At 47.3% G+C, this 22,429-nt stretch overlaps 1 long non-coding RNA gene across 1 annotated transcript in view; it reads left to right on the top strand.

The window, feature by feature from the left end:
* Positions 1 to 9,629, top strand: part of LOC128120491 (uncharacterized) — a 53,091-nt gene extending 43,462 nt beyond the window's left edge. The window contains exons 3-4 of the long non-coding RNA XR_008221881.1: positions 4,667 to 4,761; positions 5,197 to 9,629. This is a non-coding gene — a long non-coding RNA (uncharacterized LOC128120491). The remainder of the gene's footprint in view (positions 1 to 4,666; positions 4,762 to 5,196) is intronic.
* The last annotated feature ends 12,800 nt before the right edge of the window (positions 9,630 to 22,429 follow it).

Below are 22,429 nucleotides of genomic sequence, written 5' to 3' on the forward strand. Positions count from 1 at the left end.
ATGAGGACTGTTGATTAGAAGAAATGCCCTGTGTGTCCTTAGGAAAGAAACTAACTGGATTTTTGTTGGTGTGGTTTGTATGGTTTTCATAAACCTAGGTCCCTGCCAAATGGGATGAGGCAGGAAGAACTGAGTCTAGACTTAGAATTCAGCTGTGATTGTGGTCATACACAGCTGCAGTCAAAAAGAGACTTTGCCTCTGTCACTTGGGCACTGTGATGTCAGCTTGAAAGCCACGATTTTTTTAAAAACTGTTTTATAGGGGGGCAGCCACATATAATGATGCATGTCAGAGGTCAGAGGATAACTTGCAGAATCACTTCTCTCCTTCCACCACGTGGGTTCTGGGGATCAAATTCAGGTCATCAGGCTTGGTGGCGAGCTGAGTCATCCTACCCCAAACCATGATCTCTGAAGGACCTTCACTCTGCTGACGTGTTTGGTCTTACCTTTCCACTTGCCGAATAGGAGGTGGCTCTCAAGAGTGGATAGTGTGCCGGGGTAGAGTTGCACCCCCTGGCATTGGTACACAGAATTCTTCTGCCCCTGGCACTACCAAGAGCTTTCCATGCTACATGTGTGCTGGAAATGCAGAGAATGCTGGAAAAGTCTCCCTGCTATTAGTCCTGATAACTTCAGGCAGTTTTATGCTGAGACTCATCCATTCATCATGTTGGCCCAACCCACTTCAATTTGAAGCTGTTTTGGGACCCAAGGACCCTTTCCCACCTCCAAGCTCTTTTTCTGCCTGGAGTGTACCTACTTCTTGTCCTTTCCATCTCCACCTTTAGTCACTTCAGTGACTTAACAGTTCCCCTCCTGTCACCTAAGCTCCTCCAGGGATGTAATTAGATCCTCCCTACGGCACTCATCTCTTTCTATCTCAATACATTTTTATGTGTAGAATCATATTCATTTACGAAGAGGAGGGATCAGATAGAAAGCTGGACTCCACAGTCCTCTTTTTATATACACACCTCCTGGTAGCTACTCTCCTGTATCTTATTTTTAATCTGATGTCTTGTGGGCTCTTCTGAATCAATTAGCAGTTATTGAGAAAATGCCCAACAGACATGCGCATAGGCCTATCCGAGAAGCCAGTTCCTCAGCTAAGGCTCCCTCTTCCCGAGTGTGTCATGTTGACAGCTGAAGCTAAGACACAGCCCTCGCACTTTAATATCTATGCACTCTACATGAGTTACCGTGTGAGCTGTTCTTATGTCAACTTGACACAAGCTAGAGTTACCTGAAGGGAGGGAACCTCAACTGAGAAAAATGCCTCCATGAGATCCAGCTGTAGAGCATTTTCTTGACTGATGGGGGAGGACACAGCCCATTGTGGGTGGTGCATCCCTGGACTGGTGGTCCTGGGTTCTATAAGAAAGTAGGCTGAGCGAGCCATGAGGAACAAGCCAGTAGGCAGCTCCCCTCCATGGCCTCTGCATCAGCTCCTGCCTCCAGGTTCCTGCCCTGTGTGAGTTCCTGTCCTGACTTCCTTCAATGGTGAACTACAGTGTGGACGTGTAAGGCAGGTAAACCCTTTCCTCCCCAACTTACACTTTGGTCATGATGTTTCATCGCAGCAGTAGAGACATTAAGACAGCTACCATCTCTGTGCCTGTAAACTGGAGACACTACTAGTGCCTGCTTCCTAGGTTGTTACCAGGACTGCGTCTTCCCAAAGCAGAGCCTGACGTCACTAAATACTCAGCATCTTGCCTGTTTCTCTTATCCAGTTCACCTTCTTGTTTCTTAAGGCATTAGTCACAGTTTTAAATGCATTACAGCCAAAAGAAAACCAAGGCTATCTACACAGGGAACGTCCAGCTGCTCCTCAGATATTCCAGATGACAGTCATTAGAGAGTTGCAGCTTTGGTTCCTCTGGACACTTGATGGCACCAACGAAAGCTCCTCCCAAACAGGAGCTGGCTAGAGTGTCCCGTCCTCTCAACTTGAGTCAAAAGTTCTGGGTCTCTGCAAGTCTGTGTCCTCAGAATGGGACGGTGGAAATACCTGCCTCAGGAGCTGATAGGAAGAGGAAATGGGATCATCCACACAAGCTGCCAAGCACTCCAAATGCTCACTAGTTCTCTACCTTGTTCACAGCATCTGTCCTGGTACTTAATTGGGTTGTTAAAAGAAGTGTGTTGGTTGTCCTGGAAACCATGCAGCTAGAGAGGGGAGTTCCACCCTACCAAGAATGCAAGTCCATGTCCTTCTACCTCAAACCTGGTTAAGAGAAGCATTTTTTCTGTATGGGAACAACCAGGGCAGGACACCAGTGTCAGCAGTTGAGAGAGCAGTCAGCTCCCATGCTGAGGCATGGCTGACCACTGGTAACCGAAGCTGAGGCAGAGGAAAGCTGGAAGGATGGCTGGAAAGAGCCAGGAGGTCGCATGAGTCACCAGGGATATGGTGTGAACTCTCTGAGACCTTCTTGGGAGAAACAGATGCTGAAGATTTTTCTGGATGAGATCAGAGGCAGTAGGATTTTAGGACCACGGTTATTGGTTTTTATACCCTGGTCCCCTGGAGTGGCTTGCCAGACTGTAGCTGCCCGAGGAACCGGGGCTTTCACACAGTGAGGTTACTGATTGTGAATCTGCATTTAACTCCTGTATCTGCACTGTTCCCAGAGTCCACGAGGCAGTGATTTCCACCCACTGATCTGGACATTCCCTGCTTATATGTAATATGTGGCCATCCTTGTTATTGTGTGTGTCTTGTGTTCAGTGGTGCTCATGGAATGGCAGCCGGTGGGTCTCAGAGAACTCTGTGGCTCCCTGGCCTCAGTTTATTTTGTGAAAACCAACTTGGATCTTAACTCTCCCCTTTATTTCCACTTGGACTCTGGGTACTAAAGTAGAAATAATGTGCTGTGACCTTTAAGCAGGGCGCCAGCTGCCTCTCCACCCTTTCCTCTGTGATTTAGAACCACACAGCCAGTTCGGTAATACTTTCTGGAATTCTAAACTCCTTCCCAGCAAGCAATGACTAACGCTGAGGCATCGCCCCAAAGGTTACTGGGCAGAGCAAATGCTCCTTGGAAGCATATCCTCCAACACCCACGTCTGGCCCCATGGCAGATTTAGTTTTTTTTTTTTTGGTTTGTTTGTTTTAAAGTTCCAGTTTTGCCCTGAATTTTCAGTTCTACCCCAATCAGGGATGAAATAAAGATTTCAGAAATGCTGGGCTCTGTTCCATCCAGGCCCTGTGATGCTGAGGAGGGCATGGCTGTGGGTTGGGCTTGGCACAAACTCACTCTTGGCAGAAGCTGTCCATCATCACCATGGTTTTGCGCAGGCAGATTCAAGGGCAGCCTCGGGGGCCACAGTGGGGACAAGGAGGTGGTAAGAGAGCTTTCCCTAGGATTTTCTGAACTTTAGAAAGAAAATTAATTTTTAAAAAATGTTTTACGTATATGGGTGTTTTGTCTGCATCTATGCCTGTTCAAGGACACCAGAAAAGGGTGCTGGGTTCCCTGGGACTGGAGCTACAGATGGTTGTGAGCCACCACGTGGGTGCTGGGAATTAAACCCAGGCCCTCTGGAAGAGCAGAGTGCTTTGAACTGCTGAGCCATCTCTCCAGCCCCCAATACCCCTTCATTCTTTTAAGCCTTTCCTCTGTGCGCCTACCACCTTACCCAGAATGCTGAGCGGGAACTCAGACTTTGATGCTCCCACAGCTCCTGGGTTGATGGATTAGAGGAGACTGGTTGGGACTGGATTCCCCAGCCAGAACCAAAGAAACTCAAAGTTCCGTCAATCCTTTTCCCGTGTCTCGTGACCATCCCACCTTCCTACCCAGGAGCAGCCTATTCTGTCATGGTCAAGCCCAGGGTGCCTCAGTTTCTCCTCCAAAAATGAAGAAACTTTTGACTTTTGTCCAACCCCAGCTCTGTAATGAAAACTGGACAGGGTGGGGTATAGGGACAGGGAGGTTGGGAACTGGGTGTTTGAACAAGTTTAGGGTGCAGCTGTGGGGTGGACTGGAAATACACAGAAGACGATGCTTTCTTTGCGTACACTGTAGATTACGTCTGTGGATCCCCTCTGGCTCTTAGGAAAATTATAGCTGACATTATTTTACTCACAAGGTTGTGTTTGAGTGCTCTTTGATGGAATGGGCTATGCATAGGTCACACCTGTGTCTGGATTTTGGGCTTGTTCATCTCAACAGGGCAAGCCTAGGAAAATGTGGGCGTTAGACTGAACCATGGAGGGAGATGCAGGGAGAGAGTGGGGTGTATCCAAAAGGCGGTGGTGAAAGTGGGGATGGGGTGTGGGCGGCCTTGGTTTGTACTTCAGTTACGTTTGCTGTTGACTTTACGCCTTTCCTGGATCTGGAGTCGCGGTTGCCTGGCCGGCCCCGGGTGGGTCAGTGATTTTACTGCACCCTGTGGTTGTCCCCACCGTTTGTTCTTGAAAGTGGGGCGGGCAGCACAGGAACTCCCCAAGTTTAATGTCCATTTATAATTGTTTTTTGTTGCTGGAACCTTCCTTTTGGATAAAAAGATGTTGCTTTATTACTGAACAGTCCCGCCCCACAGGGGTGAACACATCCTTCTCTCTGTTCGTTTATCTTGAGAGGGGAAGGTCATTTGCACAGGCAGCCAAACAGCAAGAAAAGTAAATCTTCTTATTCCTGCCTCTTTCTCCCTACAGATGGGTCTGAAATTCTTGCTCAGAGACATATGAAGTGGCTATGCTGAGAGGAAATTATATCCGGCTTTCTGTTTCTGCTCAGCGCTTTCCCCTGGGTAAGCGGACCCTTTGAAGTAGCCCTTTCCTTACCTCAGATTCTGACATGAGCAACTGATCATCTTTCAGTCTACCCAAGATAAGGAGCCGGTCTCAAAACTGTGTAACTCTCTTAAGTAAACAAGAGCCAACCCCCCGGGGCACTTCTCCAAGGAGGGAGAGAATTTCCCACATGTGTTACACATTTTATTCTTCCCTAAACGCTTTGCTCTGCATCATTGTGTTTAAATTGGATAATGTCTACATGAAAGGGATGTGTCAATTGTATCAGTAACAAAAAAGGTAAGATTTTGTAACAATTATGGATTTGATTTTTCTATACAGACATCTGAGGCAAGAGAATTTTAACTGCCTTCAATTGCCCACTGAAGGGAAATGGAGCTCTGACTGGGGTCTGTTTTCTAATCCGGTTTGTGTTTTCTATTCTGTAACAGACGCCACCCACCTGGGGATGTCAAAAGAGAAAATCCAGGGTGCTGGACAGATGGCTCCGTGGCGAAGACCACTGGCTGCTCTTGCAGACAACCAAGGTTTCCTTCCCGGCACTCATGTGGGTGCTCAAAACCATCTGTGATTCCAGCTCCAGGGCATCTGGCGCCCTCTTCTGGCCTCCATAGATACTGCAAATACAGGATGCACATACATACACTTAGGCAAACACTTGTAAACATAAAATAAAAATAAGGAAACCCAAGGCAGGTGTCAGAGGAAGAATACACATGAGAACACAACAGTCCACCCTGGAAGGTCCTGACTGGTGTCCCTTGTGGCTCTAGACTGGTCACCAAAAATGCTCCAGGCTGCTGACCAAAGGGCAGGTTACATTTATAACCAGAGAGAAGGCAATAAGGTGAAGAAATTGGACGAGGTGGAGATGATCTGTCTTATTTGAACTGTTTGGCTGGCTGTTGGTGAAAGGCCAAGGCTCTGTGATTTATTACAAGGTGGGTTCCACATCACCTTAGGCTGCAGTTCAGTATTTATGCAGAAACTTTTGACCAAACTTAAAAATACAATCCTGTACTGGCTGGTTTTATGTCAACTAGACATAGGCTAGAGTCATCAGAGGGGAGGGAGCCTCCACTGAGAAAATACCTCCAAAAGATCAGTCTGTAGGCAAGCCTGTTGAGCATTTTCTTAATTAGTGATTCATGAGGGACAGCCCAGCCCATTGTGGTGGTGCCATCCCTGGGGTGGTGGTCCTGGATTGTATAAGAAAGCAGGCTGAGCAGCCATGAGGAGCAAGCCAGTAAGCAGCACCCCTCTATGGCCTCTGCATCAGCTCCTGCCTCCAGGTTCCTGCCCTGCTTGAGTTCCTGTCCTGACTTACTTCCGTGAAGAACAGCTATATGGAAATGTAAGCCAAACAAACCATTTCCTCCCCAAGTTGCTTTTGGTCATGGTGTTTCATTGCAGCAATTGAAACTCTAACTAAGACACACTCCCAGACAGCTTTAATCCAAACGGGTACAACGGGTATATCCACTGTAGAGACAAGAACCACCTTGGGTCCCTCACAGCCTTCCCAGAGGCGGTCCTGAAGTGAGGCCCTTAGGACCCTCTCTTGATCTGCTTGCCTCTCCCTCATCCTGCTGTCTCCCCTCAAAGCTGCTCACCTTTTTCTCTTGCTTAATTGCTGTTTATCAAGATTTTGGAAGATGTAGCCCAGGCTAGGGCAAGAGCCTTACGCTATCCCATATATATGCATTTTCTTTAAAAAAAAAAAAAAAAAAAAAACATCTGGAATTAGCTCATAATCCATTTCCACTTTGGGGGGAGACCTTAGTCAGTCTTTCTGGTGGGCTGTTGCATTCAGCTCCAAGTGTGTCCCGACGTGGCTTAGAGCAGCCCCCCTGCAGCAGCAGCTGGAGTCACTTCCCTCCCACAGAAGCAGAGGCAGCAGGATGCAGCAAGCCTGCATTCAAAAGAAATCCTTCTGAGGTGATGGAGTGAGCAAGGAGTGATTGGACAGTCAGCTCTCAGAACCAGAAGAGGTCAGGGTGACTTGGGCTGATATGTGGTTGAATAGCATTTGCGGACAGAAAAGGGGAGGTATTTGTATAGAATTTGGCCAGCACAGAGACTAGCTGGCCACTCAGCTTCTGCGATTGCCTGGCACTCAGAGGTTGGTTGCAAATTCCTGAGTGAGGTTTTAAGTTGGTGTGCCAAGTTTGGTTGCGGTTCACATGCAGGACTGTGCCGAGGCTTTGAAAATCCTATTCAGTTTAACTCAACACCATCAAGACCACGGAACCCTGCATGTTGACTGATACTCTGCTTTTTGGACTATTACTGTGTGTACATAAGAATAAATAGTGTGTGACTCTTATGCTTTCTATGAGGTACTTAGATCCACCACAGAAAAACAGAGGTTACCAGGGGCTGGCACAAAAATGGGAGTGGTGTGTGTGTGTGTGTGTGTGTGTGTGTGTGTATGTGTGTGTGTGTGTTATATATGTGTGTCAGGATGTTTGCACCTGTGTGCAAGGCCAGAGGAGGCTGTCGAGTGTCCTTCTCTATTTTCGTTCTTTGAGATAAGGATGTGTCCCTGAAGCTGGAGTTGGGCAGTGGCCCTCCAGCCCTAGCAATCCTCTGCCTTTGCGCCCACAGTGCTGGCGGTCTGTGTTCTCTGTCATATGTGGCTTTTCATGAGGATGCTGAAGATTTGAATTCAGGTCCTCATGTTTGTGCAGCAAGAACTCTTGCTCACCAAGTCATCTCTTCAGCCCCCTGGAAGCAGAGAAATGCAGCTTGGAAAGAAGAAAATGTTACAGAGATACACAGTGGTGACTGTTACCACAACACGAATATATCTCATAGCACTGAGCTATACACTTAAGAGTGTGTAGTTAAAAATTTTATTACAAGTATTCTAAGACAATTAAACAAACTTGAGTGTGCAGTGATTTCTAGGGGACAGATAGGCCTGGAGGAGAGCTTAGAAGACCCCAGACCATTCCCAGGGAGGACACCCTCTGGGTGAGGCTCCATTGACGTAGAGGCCAACTTGTCCTGTGCAAGAGACCTACTCCTCACCTCTGCAGTATGTGAGCACTCCTCAGTGGACACATGGCATCAGGAAGATGAAGTACACATGTCTGACTTCTTCCAAAGGACCATCCATCAGGTAGAACATCCCTTCTGAGCCACTCGATGGCATTGAAAACAAACCATACCCATCAGGGACTGCAAGGGTAACTCCTCAAGTCATACCATCCTTCCAGAGTGTAAGCAGAGATGCCCCAGGACCACAGTTGACTGCTGCTAGGATTTGAATAGTATCCCTTAACGGTACATGTGGTAAAGGCTTAGTCTAACAAGGTGGTACTGGTGGGAGGTAGTGCCTAATGGGATTTCCTTGGGTCATTGGGTATGTGCCCTTAAAGAGAACTGTGGGACACCAACCTCTTCCTTGGTTCCTTTGGCTTCTTAACCTTCAGATAAACAGTTGCATCCCCCTGCACTGCCCATTCTTACTACCCAGTCCTCTCATCAGAGACCCAAAGCACCATGTCTGCGGATTTTGGACACAAGCCTCCAAAACCGTGATGGAAGACTGACCAATATCCCAGAGGCTACAGGACAGAAGCTTGTCCTCGTCACTTCTTTACTAGCAGTTCTAGGACCGTTTTCAGAGGCACCAAAATTAGTTTCACGCTCTTCCTCTCACACAGCCCTATACCTCACAAGGACGTTCCAGTCGGTGAAAGGCTGCGCAGATGGTGTGAGTCTAATAAAATATAATGGAGCCAAAAGTCCCCAGTGCTCAGGGATGTTGTAACTGTGATAACATCAGGATGCAGCGCAGTTCCGATGTGCTGCGTTGGTGCTGGCGCCAACAAGCCTGCCCTGTGGTCCCCTGTACAGAAACAGTACATATGTGTGTGTGGCATGCAATGCCTGACAACGATAGTAGATGACTGTGAACTGGGTTATGTATTTGTCATGCTGTGTCTTTATTGCTATTTGAACATGCACTGCTTGAAGACAGACCCGCAACGCCGGCAGCCGCCTCACGCGTCTGATTATCTCATCTCCAGCTGCATCCTCTTCTCTTGTACTTGACTCAAAATCATGTTGTTCCATTTGTCGTAGTCCCAGGAGCAACTCTCCACACCCCATGCAGCATGGACGCACAGCCATCAGGGTGTGTTAAATGTATGCTGTGATGTGGGAAAGTGCTTGTTAGGTCTTGTGAGCCTGTCACAAACTAGAGCCACCTGGGAAGCGCGAACCTCAGCTGAGGAATTGCCTCCATTAGGTGGGTCTATGGGTGTGTCTGTGGGACAGTTTCTTGATTAATGAGGGTGCAGCCCACTGTGGGAGGTGCCACCTCTAGGCACGTGGTCCTGGGGTCTTAGTTTGGGTTTCTGTTGTTGTGAAGAGACATCTTGACCATGACAACTCTTATAAAGGAAAACATTTAATTGGCAATGGTTTACAGTTTCAGAGGTTTAGTCCATTATCATCATGGTGGGACATACAGAAGGACGCAGGCAGACATGGTGCTGGAGAAGGAGCTGAGAGTTCTACATCTTGATCAGCAGGCAACAGGAAATGGACTGTGTGCTGGGAGTAGCTTGAGCATATGAGACCTCAAAGCCCACCCCCACAGTGGCACACTTCCTCCAACAAGGCCACACCTACTCCAACAAAGCCACACCTCCTCACAGTGCCACTCCCTATGGGGACCATTTTCTTTCAAACCCCCACATCTGGCTTATATAAGAAAGTAGGCTGAACAAACCATGAAGAGCAAGCCAGGGAACAGTGTTCCTTCATGGTCTCTACTTCAATTCCTGCTTCTGGGTTCCTGCCTTGAGTCCCTGCCTTGGTGTCCCTTGATGATGGACTGTAATCTGTAAGCTGAAATAAACTCTGTGCTTGACAAATTGCTTTTGGTCAGTGTTTTATCACAAGTCTCAAACAGCAAACTAGAGCAGTGACCAGTGCTGAATTACCTGCTGATACAGCCTTCAGAATGTATCCCTGTCACTAAGTGACACATGAGCACATACTTTCTTTGTTAGGCCCAGCTAAAAGTTTTGCCAATTTCTTTGCTTATTAATTACTGCCTTTGGCCAGGCAGTGGTGGTTTATTCCTTTAATCCCAACACTCGGGAGGCAGAGTCAGGCAGATCTCTGTGAGTTCGAGGCCAGCCTGGTCTACAGAGTGAGTTCCAGGACAGGCACCAAAACTACAGAGAGAAACCCTGTCTTGAAACGCCCCCCCCCCCCCAAAAAAAAGACTGCCTTTGGCTTTTGATAGTTCCCTCTAATACATTTTCTTCTTATTGGACCATGTCTTCTAGCTGATGGGCTGGGGGCTTTTTCATCTCATAAATGTTCAAAAATATCTGAGATTTCCCCACATATTTGAATAATAATTGGATCAGGTGGAAAATTCTAGAACAGTTACTTCTCCACAGCATGCTAGAAGGAACTGTGCTATTCCTACCAGATCTCTCCAAAGGTGGCTTCTGGTGTCTTGACTCTTATCCATACTGTGTACTTTCAGAAAATGGTTTTATTTTATAAAGTAAGTGTGTTTGTGTGCGCATGTTCGTGCATGCATGGGTACACGTGTGTGTGTGTGTGTGTGTGTGTGTGTGTGTGTGTGTGTGTGTGTGCAGATGCCCGTGGAAGTTGGAAGAGGGAGTTGGATTCCTTGCAGCTGGAGTTCCAGGTGGTTGTGGCTACTGAAATAGGAGCTTGGACCTCAGGTCCTACACAAGAGCTGTAATTGCTATTAACCTGCGGGCCATCTCTCCAGTCCCCTATTACTTACTTTTTTGTTTCTGTGTTCCATTCTTTACCTCTTGGGCTGTTTCTGGGACATCTACCACTCATGTTCTCATATCAGTTGGGTTTTGTGCCAACTGTTGAGTTTTCTGTGATAAAGACACACATTAACACTCATGTGCAGACTGCTGAGGGAGAGCAGGTGGATGTGGCTGCCTTTCTGTGATCTACCCAGGCAGAGCACCCACGGCTCCTTTCTTCTCCCAGAAAGTACCCTGTCTGCTGTTCGAAGCCCTTGTGCGCCACCATTGCACCCACTGGATGGGTCAGACACCGGGGCTGCCTCTGTTTGATCAGACAGCAGGCCCCTTCCACTCAACTGAAGCTGTCTGTTCCCTTCCGTCTCATCCTTTCTGTCTTTTTGGGGTGTTCGGTTTTTAGTTCCCTCCTAACATTTTGAGAACCATCACACACATTTTCTATCATGTCTGGAAACTTGGGGTTTTGTGTTTTTGCTGTCACTTTGAAAAAAAAAAAAGGGAGGGTTTGAATGAAATCCTGGGAGTTGACGATGTAAAGGAGATTAAGCCATGGCCTGTGCTTGAAGAATGGCCACCACAGAGGCAAGCATTCCTGTCCTTCAGGGGCTGGGAGGAGCTACAGAGAGCACAGTGACTCTGTGGGCTGTGGTGTCGCTCACTGGGGTCAGTCTCGGGACTCGATGTCAACAGCACAAAACAGTACCACCAGCTCAATAGGCTTCCACAGGGGCAGGTCACCTTTTCTTTTCCTTCATTTAGAAACTTGGGGCACTTTGAGGACCTGCCTTGAAATTCATATTTTTATTCTAAGAGTTGATTTGCAGAGATCTAAATAACCAGAAGGCTACAGACCAGAGTTCACGTTTTTTTTGTACTCTGAGCTCCTTTAAAACGACTTGTAGCTTGGTGGCTGAGCAAGCCGAAACCCAATATGCCCTTTGTAACAGCTAGCCGCTGCTCTCCAATAGCAGGAAGTTGGGGTCACTGTTTTACTGTAGCGACATTTATCTTTTATATGCAGTTAGGGGTGAAGGTTAAGCTCAGTGCACCTGGCTACTATCTGCAGAGTATATTCGTTTTTTTTGGGGGGAGGTCTTGCAGGGGCACATAAATGGCTAGATGAGGGGGATATTACTTTGTGCCCAGATATCAGGACCAACTGGCCAGCGCTGTCATGAGTCCTAAGCATTGTATCACTGAGTCTCCGCTGGAGGTCTGGGAAATAGCTATCTTCCTGGAAGTATGGAGGGCACACTCCCTCCTCCCAGATCAGGATGCCAATCTAGTCCTGAAGCCACCCAGGGGGAGATGACTGGGGTCAGGTAGCTCACTTCTCCAGTAGTTCTAGCACCAGAGAGCGCAGATGTGTCCAGATGGCTCAGTGGCCTTCACACCGGGCATGCTGCTGCTTTTTCTCACAGTTAGACGTCTTGGTCAGTTAGTAAAGCTGGCTTTTTAAGCTATAATTTGCAAATAATTTTTATTCAGTGTGTCATTTGGCTCTAACATTTTCTTTGTCATTTATGACAAGCACCCAGCCCTATAGGATCGGAAGGTGTGTGTTGTGCCCATTGTTTGGATTGCCCCGACTTGACAAAGGCATTCCAACTGTTTTTACTTTCAGGCCATTATTAAAAAATGATCATTTTAGCCAGGCGGTGGTGGCACACGCCTTTAATCTCGGCACTTGGGAGGCAGAGGCAGGCAGATCTCTGTGAGTTCGAGGCCAGCCTGGTCTACAGAGCGAGATCCAGGACAGGCTCCAAAGCTACACAGAGAAACCTTGTCTCAAAAAACCAGAAAAAAGTGATCTTTTTTTTTTTTCATTCTCATGATGTTTTTATTAACAAGATTATCAACACAGACAAAAAAAACTGAACATTTTTGTGTAGGTTATTGCATATACAGATCCATGTTTGCTCAGGGTATGAGGGAGGGTCCTGAGGTTGGGACCACAACCTGGTTAGGGAGAAGGGGTCCGGTAGGGTCTTCAGGACTTCCCAGTACTGAACCCCCATTTCTGCTCACAGGGCTGTGGAATTTGTAAGTATCAGAAGCCTGCAGAGGCTTCTGGATCAGAGTTATCTGTTGTCTCTCAGGACTCTTTGGTCCCTGATGACACTGTTGCCATGGTGAAGCCACAGCTCCAGAAGAACACGATGCCCAGTACCTGTGCTGAACTCACTCCCTTCCACAGTGGCAAAAAGCCAAGCGTATTACAAACAAATTCTGTTGTTGATGTTTTGACCGCAGCAGCCTCCCTGGAGTCTTTCATCTAGCTGGCATGAAGATGACAGATTCTAATGAAAAAAAAAAAAAAGCTGAGCAGGATTTTAGGATTTTATCCTAAAAACACAAACAGGGAGACCTAAGAGACCCCACAGGAGCCCTGCAAAGAGTTCCAAGAGCAGGAGATTCTGGTAGCTACCACAAAGTCCTGCAGAGGAGAAAGCGGGCCTGCTGCATGCCGTGCACTGTCCCACCTGGCAGACCAGAGCCTCTGTAGACTCTGCAGACAGCGCTAGATGCAACCATGACTGATGAGGCCACATTGTGCCCTGACTATGAAGAAGGACCAAATGGGGCTGCACACCAACAGGGTAATGTCAGCCTTGAGCTTCCCCGAGATCTGACACCCCTGTGAAAATGCCATCAAGCTTTGCGAGAAGCATTGGTAAAGTCTCCCAGAGATCCATCAGGAACGTTGTCATCCAAGAGGGCAATGGCACTTGCTGAGGTAATGTGGACTATGACTGGGGACATCCAGTTCCACCAAGCCTTCCTGTGCAAGCCAGTTATCCTCAGCTTATCTTGCGGCATTCCTGCATTTACTTGAACAAAAGCTCTGTCATCTTGACTGGGGGCTTTGACATATGGACAGCCTCAGAGAATGTGAAGGGAGAGCCCCCAAATGAAAGTCCTAAGGAGGAGCGTGGTGACACCAGTGTGTTGTGGACCCTCAAAAGGAGCTTGATGCCCATCCTGTAGAATACCCGAAGAAGACACAGACTGGGACATACAGGCCAGGCCTGGTACAGAGTTTGGAATGGACAAATACACTAACTCAACAGTCCAGAAATAGGGTGTAGAGAAAAGCCAGCAGTCAGTTCAGTGACTCTGTTGACCAAGAGAAAGCTCAGGTTCTGAGGATGCATTTGGATTACCCTTCCAGGTTACAGTCCATCACTGAAAGTACGAATGTGAAGCAGAAACCACAGAGGAACACCGTTTGCTGGCTCACAGGAAGGCTTATGCTTAGCTACCTTTCCTACACAGCCCAGGCCCACCTGCCTAGGGGTGGTGACACCCACAGAGGGCTGGACTCTCCTACATCAATTAACAATCAATAAAATGCCCCCACAGTCATACCCATGGACCAATCTGATCTAGGCAATCCCCCAGGTGACCTTTGGCCTTCAGTCAAAGCTAACTAGGACACCAACTCATCTAGCTTCTGGGCCAACTATGTAAACATTTCCTAATTTAAAGGTTCCTCATTTGACCGATATTCTTCTGTTAGATGTGTCAAAAATGAAAACTAAACACGCAGTAACATCATATACATATTTTATGGGTGATACATTGGCATCAACAGCTTACAAATCATTTTATTTTACCTCATTTTCAGAATGGCTCCACAGGGAGAGCCATAGAAGCTGTTATTCCTCTCATTTTAACTGGAAGAAAACATGGGTGGTGTTGATCTAGGGTAAAAGCGTGGGTAGGCAGGAGCAAGCTGTATCGAGTCACGCAGAGCTGGGAGGATGTGCCTGTCTGTGGGATAGACAAATGTTTATTGAATGAACGAATCAAAAAGCAGAACAATGACAGAAAAGAAGGGATGTGTTTTTAGTTATTGCTATGGTTTGTCTGTGGTTTGTCTCCTCTAAAACCCCGCTTTCTAGAGTTTTAAGCCCCACTGTGAGATATTAACGTTGGGAGGATGTGGGACCTTTAAGAGATGACAGGTCCTGCCCCCATGAGTGGATGACTCAGTTCATAGATGTTATGGTTTGAACACCGAGTGCCATCTGCCCCAACAGCTCGTGTGTGGAAGGCTCAGTCCTCAGGTGTGACACTACAGAGAGGGGATGGGATTACGGGGGGACTAGCTGATAAGTTCATCTGGCAAGCGGGGTCTAGTTAGAGAGAGCGGGTCACAGAGGTGCCTTTGAAGGGCGTATCTCGTCACCCCTTCCTGGTCTTGGCCGCCTGTCTGCCATAAGATGAGCTACATTGCTTCACGCATGCTCCCTGACATGTTCTTCTGTCCCACTGTGTGTGGACCCAGAAGTGCAGAAGCTAAGTGACTATACACGAAAACCTCTAAAACCATGGACCAAAATTAATTTTTCCTTCTTTAAATGGTTTCTTTCCAGTATTTGCCGCCATAATGGGAAGCCCGGGAGTTTATGGGGGCATCCTGAGGGCACTGCTATAAAAGCCATGTGGTACCCCATGTCACCCTAAGACCCTGTCGACAAGAAGGCTACTGTCAGATAAGGCCCTCACTCTTGTACTAGGACCAGGAGCTAAAAGAAACCTCTTTTCTTTAGTGCTTACCCATCCTGTGGCCGGGTGTCGCTACAACAGGAAATAGACTATGACAAGTATTCATTCATTTTTCCCCCCAGCAAATATTTACCAAATGTCTGCTGTGGGCTAGGCATGAGTCCAAGTGCCGAAAACCCACTGCCCTTTAGGCCAGGATGTGGACTGTAAAAGAGGAGAACTGTCAATATCTTCAATGTCCTTGTACTTCTTTTAAAATTAAAGGATTATTTATATTTAAAAATCTTGTTGTGACTTGCTAGGGAGGATCCCTGGGTTCCAAAATTCCTTTTCTGTCTCGTGTGTCTACAGTTTCTGCCTGGCTCACCTTCAGGGTGGAGAGCCTACGCTTGCTTTGTGTTGTGTGTGCTCAGCACAGACTGCGTATTGAAGTCAGAGTCTCTAGCAGTGTGTTAAGATGGCCAGCCTTTTCTATCTCCGGGAACCATTAAGAGCGGCATTTTACTCTCTCGGTATCTGTTAAAGCATATCAAAAGTTCATACTTCTCAGATGAAGGCAATATGCCAATTTGATGTCCGACTGTTGAGTCAGGAAAAGTGGCAGAGAGACGTCAGGTGAGAAGAACTGGAGACCAAGCAGCCAGGGCGGAGTCCGAAGAGCTTCCCTTGACATGGGGTACACAAGCGAGCAAAGACCCGGCCAAGAAACTTGCCCTCTATCCAACAGGGACTTGGAAAGTTAGACTCACGGGCCGATGGTGGAAATGATTTTAAGATTTAAAAACAAGCCAACAAAACCACTGATGTTTTCTTTCCTTTAGCTCTGACCTGCGTCGAAGCAGAGAGGGGCGTACGTTGGGTATGTTTGGCAGCGCCATCCATCCCTGAGAATGGAAAAAGCAAGAACTTTAGAGTGAGACCAAACAGAGTTTTAACCCTGACTGCTGACCATTCAGGCAAGTTACGTCATCTCCTCATTGGAAAGCTGATCCTATTGACCCAAATAGGGCCAAGCTCATAGGAAGTGGAAAGTATTATTTATTTTCTTCTTTTTACGTAAGTAGGACAAACTTGGGCTCATTAAAAAGGCGCTGTCACACTTATTTCCTGCTGTAGCTAAAATATATTAAAACGTGTCTTCTGGAGCATCAGCAGTACAGAGAGAAAGAGGAAGATGAGAAACACACGGTGCATTCTAGAGAATCAAAAAATCCTACTGTGACCACAGGTGCATGGGAGGATGGAGCCCGCCTCTCTGTCTCTCATTGAGACTTACCAGCTTTCGACTGAGAAACAGGGGAGGCTTAGCTCACATCCTTGGACACTGTTTCCTAATGGCTCAGGCTTCTGCTGATGTCCCTCAGGCCCTTGGACAAACTTTGAACGAGATGATGACTGTGAATTATTCAGCAAGTTCTTGGCCAATGTTCAGACATTTTTAAAAACAATTTCTTAACTCTTCACTCAAAAGCTTGCGATGCTTGCCCTTGGGTGATTTCTGTCATCCTGGAGCATGAGCCTTGTCACTCATCAGTGGACTGAGCCATCGACGTTCAGGAGCAAAGCAGAGGCAGGATGGTGGGAGTCGGTCAGCTCTCAGTAACCCCCACCCCCACCCCAGCAAAGCCTCAAGTGTCTAAGCAGGGCCATGAACATCTAGGCGGAGCCTAGCACTTGGGATCTTTATCTTTCTGTCTTTTTCCTTTTATTTACTTTTTTAAAAAAAGATTATTATTTTTCATTTTATTGTTTGTTTGTCTGTAACTATGTATGTGTACTACATGGATGCAGAGGCCAGCAGAGGGCACTGGATTCCTCTGGAACTGGATCACACACAGGTGGCTGTGAGCTGCCATGTTGGTGCTTAGAAGCAGACCCAGAGCTTACAGAGGTAAGATGAGTAAGTGTTCTTTGGTGCTGGGCTTCGCCGGCCCCATCTGCACTTTTTTGATTAAAGAAACTAACAGGATATAAGTTCACAGATATTGTGCAACAGAAGCAGAGTTGTTGTGTTAAAATAGCAAATTGGGCAATCGACTTCCAGAGAATCAAAACAATCTAGAAAATGTAAGACTTCCCGCTGAAATATCTAATTATTAGTAACTGTTTTTAACGTTACAAGCATTTTTTTTTTTACTTTGCAATACAATTCAGTTCTACATATCAGCCACGGATTCCCTTGTTCTCCCTCCTCCCGCCCCCCTCACCTTCCCCCCAGCCCACCCCCCATTCCCACTTGTTTTGTTTTTAATGGTATAAAAACAGTCCGTTTTCTGGTAGACCGACAGTATAAAGTGTCCCTGAAAGTGTGTTTGTCCTGTATGATCCCAGCTGTTCCCTGTATTTCATTTAATGAGCTTATCAGCACCACAGAGTGAGGGAGGCTTCCTGCTGGACATTCTCACTTCCTCTCAAACCCTCAGGAGAAACACCCTGATCTTACCCCTCGAGCCTCACTCTTCACACCCCAAAGCCAGATTTGCTCACAATTGTGTACATTACCATAGCAGACGCTTTTCAAGACCTGTCTACCCACAGTACTTTTTTTAAACAGAGGACATTTATTTTAAAGATTTATTTATTTTATGTGTGTTTGCCTGAGTGTGTGTATGTGCTGCATGTGTGCATTGCACACAGAGGCCAGTAGAGGGCGCCAACTGCTGGATCTGGAGTTACTGATGGTTGTGAGCCACCATGTGGATGCTGATAATTGAACCTAGGCTCTGCAAGAGCAGCCAGTGCTCTGACTGCTGAGCGGTCTCTCCAGCTCCCAGAGAACATTGTAAATTTTCATATTTTAGATAAGATCATGGAAGGGCAAAGAGACTGACAGATTTTGTTTTATATATCCATTACCAACTTAGATCATGCTCAGCTTACAGAGTCACTGAGTCTAGAGAATAAAGACAGATTAGATTTAAGGGGGGAAAATAATTGAAATAAATTTCATTTTAAAGTATAACCATGAAATTGTAAATGGGCTGGAAGAAGAAGAAAGTTTATTATTATAACTTGGTGGATGGAGAAGGACCTTGTGGTTGACATTGCCAGGGCAGTGGTCATGATGAAAAATATCTCCAGAGCCTCCTACGTAAGACGGTGAGCTAGAAATGGCATCTGTGTGACCCAGGGAAGGAGAATATCAGAATAAGGAAGAATAGACTGTGTCCCAGAGACGGAAAGAGAGGAATAGCTTTGGAAATCCACAAAATAAGTAACAGTCTGCTTGAAAATAACAGACAGCATACGGATAAACAGGAAGCTCAATCCAGCTCCACTTGCACAGATCCCCGGTGGGTGAAGGAAAGGAGAATTCACATCCAGGAGTAGTTTGTTTCCTCCTCTCCGAGAGGCACTGTGGAACGGGCCTCTAAGCAATTGGCCGCTCAATGAGAATATCTTCAAAGAAGCCGGAAGAGATAGCTAAGCCAACAGATGTGTGACGTACAACGTAGAGGCCTCAGTGGTTTCAGTGGGGAACGGTCCCCCAGGCTTGGCCAGTGGCACTCTTGCTCCTCAGCTGGTGGTGCTGTTTGGAGAGGTTTAGAAGGTGTGACCTTTCTGGGGTAAGTAGAGAATTGTGACATCACAAGTCCTAGGCCCAAGAGGCACAGCAGACCACTCAGGACCGTGCCTAGAAGGACAGCGTGTGTCCAGCAGGCAGGGGTGAAGGTTGAGGCCAGTGCTTTTACTGGGGTTTCTTGAGGGAGGTAAGACAAGGCAAGATGAATAACTTAGGATTGGTGGCTTCAGCGTGCTGTTTGGATGGGAAATGTCCCCCAGGGGTTCACGTATTTGAAAGCTTGGTCCTCAGATAGTGGCACTGTTAGGGAAGGTTGTGGTACCTTTGGGAGGTGGAGCTCATTGGAGGAAGTGGGTCCCTGGGGACCAGCTGTAAGGCTTGCTCGCCCTGGCTCACTATAGGTTCACTCTTGATTCCTGCCTGCTGATGCGAAGTGACCAGCTGGCCTCCCTCCTGGCCCGCCACCTGATGCTATCCATCCCCGCTAGGACTGATCCCCTTGAACTGTAAGCCAGAACCCATCCTCCTTTCACGGCCCAGGACTAGGCTTCTAACACGTAAAAGCAGCATCACCGAGGTGCACGTCCTCCAGCGGGCACTTCAGGGAAGGGGTCACCGTTCCTCTGCTCTGCACAGCCCAGGCAAGGAGACCACCTTGGATGGTCCAAAGCAGCAGCCAGTCCTATCCCGTGTAAGTGTGCTGTAGATCTAACCATATCCCAGTGCCACACTTGGTTCTCACGGGCCAAGCCAATCTTCCCAGGAGCCATTGCACGTCCTCTGGCCTGCTTGCCGAATCTCACAGCTGCAGCAGTTTCCTGACCCACGCTGGCCTCAGTGCCCCAGAGCACGGAGTGTCCCACCAGCGAAGAAGAAGATGTAATTCAAGAGGCAAGGAGTAAACCTTCCCGGGATCATCCCACTGGCCTGGTAGGCATGCGTGTGGACCCCAGGGCAGTGTTTATTTGGGCCGACAGAAGCAGTGAGCTCAGTGACCACCACGGCCAGAGCCCAGTGAGGTAAGCACGGAGGGGGGCAAGGAGAATTTTCCATTCTGGTTCAGTCATGACTAAAGCTGCCAGGAGTCAGTACAGTAACTATGAATGTGAACTTCTTTGCATAAAACATCTTTGCAAATCTGGGCTTTCACTGCTCCATATGTTCCTGCTTTGGCTCTCACATGGATTTGACAGTTTTAACCACAGGAAAAAAAAAATGATCTGAAGCATGCTCAGTGTGTTTTGTTCATTTATTTAACAAACATTCAATAGTACTTATTTATGCCAGGCACTGTTTTTAGAATGTTATGCATAACCATGACACAGCGCTGTTTATCATTTATTTATTCATTCATTCAGTGGAAATAAATTGGATATCTTTATGAAGCCACAATGTGCCTGGAATAAAAAGGCATAGGATGGAGCTGTTCTTTTCCCAGTGAGAGATGTAGAGACACACATGAATGGTAGCATTTCTAGAACACGGTGAGACACAGGCATGCACCACAGAGGTCATATATCCCCTAGGAGAAGGAGGGGTCATCGAACTTAACCTCCAGCATAGGGTGTCTGTTGTATTGAAATGAGAGCAGAGACCTGTGAAGTGAGATACGAGCCACACATCAGGAACACCATGGTGGGAATGGCAGCCCTCACGTCTAAGGAGCTGCAAGCCACAGTTTACAGTTCTTAAGCCAGTGACACGCACGTGAGAATCAGGAGTCTGGTTGGGTTTCGATGTCACGAAGCATCAGAGATTGGACAGCTTAAGAAGCACACATTTAAAAGCTGGAGAGATGGATTGGAGAGGAAGAGCATACACTGCTCTTGCAGGGGACCAGAACTGAGGTCCCAGCACCCATATCTGGCTCACAACCACCTGTAACTCCAGTTGCAGGGGAATTAACACCCTCTTCTGGTCTCTGTCAGCCCTGCATTTGCGTGTACAAATCCACACTCATTCTCCCCACCACATACACTTAGTTAAAAGTAATAATTAAGGGCCGAAAAGATGGCTCAGTCGTTAAGAGCACTGACTGCTCTTGCAGAGGACCCAGGCTCAGTTCCCAGCACCCACATGGTGGCTCACAACTGTCTGTAACTCTAGTTCCAAGGGATCTGATGCCCTCTTCTGACTTCCAAGGGATTTGGCATGCATGTGGTACATATACATACAGGCAGGTGAAATACAAACATAAAATACATCTTAAAATAGATACAAAATAAATCTTTAAAAACCTAAATAAAACCTTTAAGACTCAACAAATTTAATTTCTTGCATGTGTGAGGCTAGAAGGCAAGAACAAGCGACAAGTTCTGTTTCTGGCATCTTCCTGGCTGGGAATGCCTTTACTGGGTCCAACTATGGTATTTCTTCTTCTTGGCTGCCCCCAACTCCCTGAGTCTCTTAAGGACACCAATTGTCACAGTTTCTTGCCTGTTGCTGTGATAAAAATACTCTGCCAAAAGCAACTTACGGGAGAAAAGGTTTGGTTAGTTCAGAGTTTTGGGTTCAAGTCCATCAACAGCTGCTTCAAGCTCCTGCTCTTCTGGCTTCTCTGCCCCGATGGACTGTAACTGGGAAGCCACCTCCAGGGAAAACCTGAAGAGAAAGGGGCTGAGAAGGAAGCAAGAAAATGCCTGAAATTTGTAGGTGTCAGATTCAGTAGGTGGAGGCAGCCAATGGCCCAGAGGACAGGGGTGGGAAGGCAGTGGAGGAGGGCCAGAGTGGGGGGGTGGTCAAAGGGCACGGTTTTGGATGCCTTCAGCATTCTGACGAGAGGTATGGACATGCCTCATAGGATGCTAGGAGGAGGAGAATGAGCATATTCAGCAGGAGGACAAAGATTCCCTGGGGTTACCAGTGGAAAGCCATGTGGAGAGGCTGGACTGTCTGAGAACCTGGCAAGAAGTCTGGGCTGTCCCTAGATATACGGGATCATCAGCTTTAGGGAGCCACTAGAGCCAAAGGGCTGAGCAGCAGCATCCACGGGAGAAAGGGCTGCCAGGGACAGAGCCCTGAGACTCAGGAAAAACGAAGGGTCTGAGATGAGAGAAAACAAGGAGGAGATGGGAGGCGGCATTGTCTTGTGATGACTTCCGGCTGCAGCGTGTGGCCTGTCAGCCATTGAACTCACGGAAATTCCCTGATGTGGGCACCACACACACACACACACACACACACACACACACACACACACACACTTGTGTGATGTTTGCTGTGGGCCAGCACTGCTTAGAGTGCTTTGCCTCCAAACCCCACAGTTTACATGTGAAGCAACTGGAACACACAGGGTTGATGTGGGTGTGCTCAGCGTCCAGGGAGCTAACGTGGACCTTGAACCTATGTAATGAGGCACCAAAGCTGGAACCCTTGGCTGTATTCCTGCTCTGCCTCTCCCTAGTCTCAAATTGCACCAGATTTTAGAGGTGAGAACATCCAAAGTCCAAAGGGTTTAAGAAACTTATTCCAGTTGACACAGTTAACAGGTTTCCCAAGCCAGACATTAAATTCTAACAAAGCCCATGGACTGACTGCCCCACAACTTCTTCAGGAGCTAGGGGAGGAGGGAATGGTGAGGATGAGGGTGGTCTGGAGGGATCAGAGCAGGAAATGTCTTCTAGCTTTGACAATACGGAGGTCACGGACACTTTATTAGGTCAGTTACAATGGTGCCGTGGGATGAGATGGCAGAGAGGGAATTTAGATGACTCTTTTTGAGTTTGACCTTGAGAAAAATAGTGTAAGGGAGGTGAGATGAAAGAATAAAGGCCATTTTATGTAGGAGAGAGGAAGACCACAGATATTTGTATTCTCTCTCTCTCTGTCTCTCTCTCTCTCTCTGTCTCT

This window comes from Peromyscus californicus, unplaced genomic scaffold (genome assembly GCF_007827085.1).
Source record: "Peromyscus californicus insignis strain IS unplaced genomic scaffold, ASM782708v3 Scaffold_2__1_contigs__length_46816999, whole genome shotgun sequence".
NCBI lineage: Eukaryota > Metazoa > Chordata > Mammalia > Rodentia > Cricetidae > Peromyscus > Peromyscus californicus.